Below are 6,334 nucleotides of genomic sequence, written 5' to 3' on the forward strand. Positions count from 1 at the left end.
AGAATACCGGACAAAGCCTGAGTGCTGGCCTCACTTCCCGGTAGGGCCAGCCATGCTTGCCACATCCTGTTCTCAGGCCTGGCTTCCGTCTGCCCTTAGCCCACCTCTAGCCCCTCCCAATAAGCTGGCCAGGTTCGTCACCTCAGACCAAGCCCTTGGGGGAGACAAGGGTGGGGACGGAATGTCCTTCCTGCTTGGCCATTTCAGTTAAAGCACAAGGACTTCCAGTGAGGCTAAAGACTGTCACCCCTCCTCAGTGATCTTAGTGAAGGCTCACCAGCCTCCCTCCCTGCCTCCCCTCCTGACCCTAGCCATTGGTGTTGGGTCAGCTCAGGCCAGAGGCGGAGGGGTGCCCAAGGAGACCTGCTGTGGTATCGGCTGTGGAGCATGTATGTGTGCGTAAGACCGAGAGAGATTCGACCTGGAATTGTGCCTGGTTGTAGCTTGAAGAGCATACGGATTACCTGGTCCTGTGATATTTGCATTCATAGGAATCTCACTGCCCTCCTTCCCCAACGCCCAAGCCGGCAAAAAAGACCAATTGTTTAATTTACACACACACACACACACACACTCCAACTTCCTCACCCCTCAGGGCTCGTCTTCAACTCTGTTTTTACCACTGCCTCTCACACCAATGCCTGCTCTCCCATACCTCCCCTAACAAGTTCTGCCTCTGGCCCTCTCATCCGTCCCCATCTCCAGCCCCCTACAGGATCTGCGCTCTGGAGGCTGTGCCCACCTAGACCAGGAGTTCCTGCATCCGCTTCTCCCCTAAAGCCTGGCTGGGAAATCTTTGTCAGGGCACTGCTGTTGCCTTGAGGCCCTGGACATGTCACTGCCCCTCCCTGGGCCATGGATTTTTCACCCAAGATGAACTCCCCAGATTCCATACCTAGAGAGGACTGGGGAGGACAATGGGAAGGAGAAAAGGTCTCTGGGCTTTTCAGGCTCACATCTGGGGTTGGGGGTGGGGGCCACTTTGAGCAACATTTCTGCATTCCAGGGCCTGCCTGACATTCACCCCTCGGCCTCTCCTCCCCTCTCTGAAGCATTCCAGGCCGTTCCAGCCCTGGCCAGTCTCCTCCTGCCTCTCCATTCACAGGCCAGCACTAGGAGCCCACTCTGTGCCAGGTGGCACACGCAAACATCCTCTGGAGGGCTTCCCAAAGCGCTGCCAACCTGAGAGGCTGCAGATAAGATTCCTGCCCACAAGAGTTCACAGCTCACCCATCCATCCAGCCTCTGTCTCCACCCCACCCGGACTTTGTTGGCCTCACCAAGACCACCTTAGGAAATCCTGGGCAGAATCATGAGGCGAGTTATTCCCACAGTCTTTCCCCATTGGTCATCTGCCTGCCCCAAATGCAGGCTCCTGTCTCCGTAGCACTCTGTCACACACACACAGCCAAGCACACCCCCACTGTCTTCCCACCACCCTCCTAGCTGTCCCACCTCATGCTCTAGAACTGAGCTATGAACTCAAAGCAGCCCCAGGTCCTCCACATTGCCTGGCTCTGCTAAACCTGCCCTAGACACCTCTGCCCCAGTGGCCCCTGCTGCTCCTTTCCCAGAGAGGAGGCATTCTGTTTGGCTCCTTGCTGCACTTAGAGAACTATTACTCATTGTCTATCCCCTAAAAACACGTCCTCTGACTCATAAAGAAAAAAAATATTAATTTTTTCATTATCTTGGAATTCGAATTGGAATGTGGTATATTTGTGAAAAAATAGAAACATCCTAAATGCCTGTCAATAGGGAAGTGATTAAAGGAATTGACCAATTCATTTAATCCAGTGAATTGGCCATTCACTGGAATGCTATTGGTTGAAAAGAAAATCCTTTATATACTGATTGAGTTTTTAACCTTTATATATTGATTGCACAGATCACTGTGATTCTAAAAATCCTGTGGGCTCCTGTGATCCAGCTGCACCACTCCTGCCTCTCTCCCCTGAGGCTGATCCCTGCTGGCCCCACAGGCACCTACTGACCTGACTCCCTTCATGCTCACTGTGGACTCTGGCACCTGGGTCCTGCTTCCTGTCCACCCCGGGCTCCCTCATTCTCAGTGCAAATGACCCACCCAGCATCTTACCCTTTGAGTTCCTTGAGCTCCTCAATTCTTTCACTGCATCCTTTTTCTCTTGCCTACACCTGAGGTCACATTCTAGATCCTAAACTGCAGGACCATTGATAATAACTCTCACTGTCATTGGTGGATTCCTCAGCTACACCAGCACCCCCAGTCCTGAACTTGGCTGTTCCGTTTTCTCCCCACCCACCACCCTCCTTTCGCCTTTCTTTCCAGCTCAGGCTCCCTGACCATTACTCTCACCCTCTGACCCCTGACTCTTCAGTCCCCACGTGGATAAATCTCCAGCCCTATTCAGCCTAAACCTCAGACTCCTCTCCTCGAGCTCTAGCCTGCAGAGCATTAGTGGAGAAAGCCACATCCTCGGGGTCAGGTGTGACCACCAATGCAATCCCCATCTGAGCGGTATCCCCTTTGCCACTGGGCACTTCTCTCTGCCTTTGGTCAGCAGTGTCTCCTGGGCCTCCTCGTTGCTGGCCATTGACATCCTAGCATTTCCCATGTACCTGCTGAACTTTATGGGCTTGTAGAACTGGATGTGCAAAAATGGTTCCCCTACTTCTTGGTGAGGTTCACTGTGATGTACAAAGAACAGATGGCAAGCAAGAAGCGGGAGCTCTTCGGCAACCTGCAGGAGTTTGTGGGCCCCTCCAAGAAGCTCTCCCTGCTGGAGGTGGGCTGCGGCATGGGGGCCAACTTCAAGTACTACCCACCTGGGTGCAGGGTGACCTGTATTGACCCCAACCCCAACTTTGAGAAGTTTTTGATCAAAAGCATTGCAGAGAACCGACACCTGCAGTTTGAGCACTTTGTGGTAGCTGCCGGGGAGAACATGCACCAGGTGGCCGATGGCTGTGGACATGCTGGTCTGCACCTTGGTGCTGTGCTCTGTGAAGAACCTGGAGCAGAGTCTCCATGAGGTGTGCAGAGTGCTGAGACCGGTGATTGAGTGGGGGAGGTGTGCTAACCTGGATGGAGTATCAGGCTGCATCCGGACACCTGTGGGCTCAGGCACAGTTCACACTGAGGGCGACCTTAGACAAGTCACTTTACTCATTTGTTTGTTCATTTTGAGAGATTTTAAGAGTGCTGACTATGTGTAGCAACACAGTTTTCCTGGAGTGGGAAAATTAGTCTCAGAGGGATTAAATGAGTTACGCAAAGACACATGGCTCACAAAAATGGCAGAGACACAACTAAACTGAGGCACCTTAATTTCTAGGCCAGAGACCTTCTCACCATGCTGCTCCATTGGTGGCTTTCAACCTGGTGTCTTCTAAATCCCATCACAGAGTCTGGTTTTCTAAAGATGAGGATTAAAAATTCCCTATAGTGCATGCCAGAACATCTCCCTTCCCTAACAAATAAGAACTTGTAAGTACACAGATAGCCATCTTTATTGGCATCATATGTTATTCAGTTCTTATTCTGGGCCCTCACAAAGTCACCTACATGCCATTCTCTAGCCCTTTTCCCTAGTGACAGTCATTAGTCATTGTTTCTGGATAGCAGGGGAAGCATACAGGGAAAGAATGTAAGAGATGGAAGAAAGGAGTTTCTCCAAACACATTGCTTATGGCACCACAGGGTATCTTTGAACACTATTTACTTTTCAGTGTTTCTTACTTCATTGATTATAATTATAAGGGCAATTAATCAATGCAGCCTCGTCATTAAAAAGAATCCAAAAATTAAAGAACACTGGCCAAGTGTGATGGCTCATGCCTGTAATCCCAGCACTTTGGGAGCCCAAGGCAGGCAATTGCTTGAGCTCAGGAGTTCAAGACCAGCCTGGGCAACATGGAAAACCCCATCTCTTCAAAATATGAAGAAGAAGAAGAAGAAGAAGAAGAAGAAGAAGAAGAAGAAGAAGAAGAAGAAGAAGAAGAAGAAGAAGAGGAGGAGCTGGGCGTGGTGGTACATGCCTGTACTCCCAGTTACAGTTACATGGGAGGCTGAGGAGAGAGGATCTCTTAAGCCAAGAAGAAGAAGAGGAAGAGGAAGAAGAAGAGGAAGAAGAGGAGGAGGAGGAGGGGAGGGGGAGGGGGAGGGAGGAGGAGGAGGAAGAAGAAGAAGAAGAAGAGGAAGAAGAAGAAGAGCTGGGCGTGGTGGTACGCGCCTGTAGTCCCAGTTACAGTTACATGGGAGGCTGAGGAGAGAGGATCTCTTAAGCCCAGGAGGCAGAAGTTGCAGTGAACCAAGATTGTGTCACTGCATTCCCACATGGGTGACAGAGTGAGACCCTGTCTCAAAAATAATGATAATAATAATAATAAAATCATTAAAGAACATAGGGGGGGAAAATTGTAGCTACTCGTGTTTCCCCTGCCTGGTATTTGGAAGTTTTTCTATCTACCGCAAGTTTACTAATAGTTACTTTCATCTTTCAAGTTATATTTGAACCCCTATTTCACTATCATCATACCAAAAGCATACAGTAACATAATCCCCTCAATTTAGATCACACCTATAGCACATTTTATTTCCCCATCCTCACCCCCACAAGCCCCTCCATCCCAAATCCTGGATTTGGTGGAAATAATCTGTCATTTTAGTTTCAAACTATTTCTAAGGGTTTTTCTTCCCTGTCTTCTCTTTCATTCGTCATTCATTTATTTAATACATGTTCCACTAGATGTATTGGTCTCCACTGTTTCTCGTGCTATTTGTCTTTCCCTATTGTGAGTTTTAAATTGTTTTGCTCATTTGTTTTTCAAATTTAAGTTTCAATTGCCTAGACTACCTTCTTGGATGGTTTCCTTAGAAATGGTTCATGGGGATACCTTTGTATATCTGAAAATGTCTGTCTTCTCCCCTCACACTTAAATAATATTTTGGCCAAGCTTCTTAGATCTGAGAACTTTCCCCAGAAATTGTGAGTATTGTTCCGTGGTCCTTGGGCTTCTCAAATTGCAAAAGATGCCTTCAGTGGCCTTCTCATTCTCTTTCCTCTTCGGGTAACTGGTTTTGTTGTTGGTTGTTTTTACATCTGGAATTTTTTAGGATTTTTTTCTTTTGAAGTTCCTTTGAAGTTCAGAAATCTCACCAACATATGATTAGGTATGTGTCTTGTTTTTGCTACTATTTCTAGGCACTCAAAGAATGCTTTTGAGCTCAATACTCAAGTCTTCTTTAGGTCAGAGAAGTTTTCTTGTCTTGTTTCTTTCTTTATTGGCTCTACTCCGTTTGTTCCTTTCTCTTCTTCTGGAACAAATATTATTCAGACACAAGATCTCCTAGCTTTAGCATCACTGCTCTTCTCACTCATTATTTCCATTTCTTTATGCTTTTGTTTCGTGTTGCAACATAGTTCCTCCATTCGACCTTCTAGATGACCTCTCCCATGGCTCAGCAGTATTTATTCTACTTTTTACTTCCTCTGTTGAATTTTAAGATTTATTTTTAATTGCCAAAACCTCATTCTTATTTCCAGGTCATTTCTTAGTAATATGCTGCTGGATGCCCATGGAGGTTATATTTGGTGCCGTAGATTGTTTTAAAGTTCTATTTTCTTGGCTGGGCACAGTGGCTCATGCCTGTAATCCCAGCACTTTGGGAGGCCGAGGCGGGCGGATCACCTGAGATCAGGAGCTCGAGACCAGCCTGGCCAACATGGTGAAAACCCATCTCTACTAAAAATACAAAAAAATTAGCTGGGCATGGTGGTGGGCATCTGTAATCCCAGCTACTCAGGTGAGAACCACTTGAACCCAGGAGGCAGAGGTTGCAGTGAGCCAAGATCGCACCATTGCACTCCAGCCTGGGCGAAAACGGTGAAACTCCATCTCAGAAAACAAAAAGAAAAACAAAAACAAGTTCTATTTTCTTTGTTCCGTTGTCCTCAGTAGGAGGCATCTGTTTGATTGTTGGTTCCATCCTTCAAGCTGGCAGCACACTGAAGAGGGAGGACAGCCCCTAACTTCTCTCGCTGCTCCAGGTATTAACAGGTAAGGGCACTTTTCTCCCAGCTCGGGTAAACAGGGTGAGCCCCCCCTCTGCAGAGGGCAGCCAGTGTCAGCAGATTTTATGGCCAGGGCTGGATCCTTCTCTTGTCCTGAGAGAATGGATCCACCCAGCTCAGGCAACTCAGAGGATCTTGGCTCTTCTAGACAAACAAGCTTCCCCCAAGGCCTTTGGGTCGAGGGTTCTAGGAACTCAAAGCTTCTGATGAAGCTGCTTTGGGCTCTAGCAAAAGACCAAACTTCCCCATCCACCATCATTAGCTGATTAGCTTTTTAT

The 6,334-nt window shown here is 47.9% G+C and overlaps 1 pseudogene; it reads left to right on the forward strand.

The window, feature by feature from the left end:
- Positions 1 to 52: 52 nt before the first annotated feature.
- LOC104001544 (thiol S-methyltransferase TMT1A-like) lies at positions 53 to 3,198 on the forward strand (annotated as a pseudogene).
- The last annotated feature ends 3,136 nt before the right edge of the window (positions 3,199 to 6,334 follow it).

This window comes from Pan troglodytes, chromosome 10 (assembly GCF_028858775.2).
Source record: "Pan troglodytes isolate AG18354 chromosome 10, NHGRI_mPanTro3-v2.0_pri, whole genome shotgun sequence".
Taxonomy (NCBI): domain Eukaryota; kingdom Metazoa; phylum Chordata; class Mammalia; order Primates; family Hominidae; genus Pan; species Pan troglodytes.